This window comes from Eumetopias jubatus, unplaced genomic scaffold (genome assembly GCF_037043125.1).
Source record: "Eumetopias jubatus isolate StellerSeaLion01/CBP00866 unplaced genomic scaffold, mEumJub1_p1.0 scaffold_2, whole genome shotgun sequence".
Classification (NCBI taxonomy): Eukaryota; Metazoa; Chordata; class Mammalia; order Carnivora; family Otariidae; genus Eumetopias; species Eumetopias jubatus.
In genome coordinates this window covers 146,877,601-146,878,611 of record NW_028274808.1, presented here as the reverse complement: position 1 = coordinate 146,878,611, position 1,011 = coordinate 146,877,601, and positions in this window count along the sequence as shown.

The following is a 1,011-nucleotide window of genomic DNA, read 5'->3' as shown; positions in this document are numbered from 1 at the left end:
TCTCTCTCAAATAAATAAAAAATCTTTAAAAAAAATAAAAATAAATGTCCCTTGCCTACTGTTTTCCAGGCATTATCTTTGATAATTTTATATAAAATCTATGAATTTTTTAATAATAAACAGAAAATAAACATTATTCTGACATCTAATATGATTTTGTAAATGTCACATTAGTAGAACAATACTGTAAATACAGCTGTACATCTGGTTGCTCCGTTCAGTATGATTTGCGCACACTTTTGTATTTAATGATCATTTATTTTCATTGTTATGTAAGATTCCACTGTACAAACATACCACAAATTATGTATCCACACCCGTGGTTTCCACTTTTACATAATAATGCTTGTATGAACATCTTTGTACATGTCTTTTGCTGAACAGATCTATGCACTTATATTGGAGATGAAATTGCTTTGTCATAGAGTTTGTGCAGGTTCACTTTTAGTAGATAACGTAAACAATTTTCCAAATTAATCATGGAACTTTAGGCTCTTATGGGTACTTAGGATCTGGAAATATGTGGAAATTTTGTTCAAAACAAATTGGTGCTATAACGCCTTATATTTTCCTTTCATGAGAGAGCAGGGAGCACTTGTATTAACATAGTAATCTGAACACATTCTTGAAAATAAAAAACTCACTGCATATTCCTTTAAATATCAATTATTATAACTTTTGTTATATTTCTCTGATTGAAGTAATTCCCAATTATTTTTTACTAACTACATTGCCATATGTTATGTTTAACTAGCTGAGAAATTATTAACAGCTTGCCAACATAATTTAAAGACAAAAAATTCACTTAAGAAAACTTACAACTTCCATATACTATACTCAAAGAAAAGCTAGAATTTTAGCCTTCTGACAATTCCTGGAAAAGAATAATTTCTCTTCTCTCTCTTTCCTTCTCATTGGCTACTTAAAGTAGGTATTTTTCTGGAACCTAAACTTCAAAAAAAAAAATCACAGATTAAAACCAGTGAGAGCCTATGTTTATCAATTAACAAG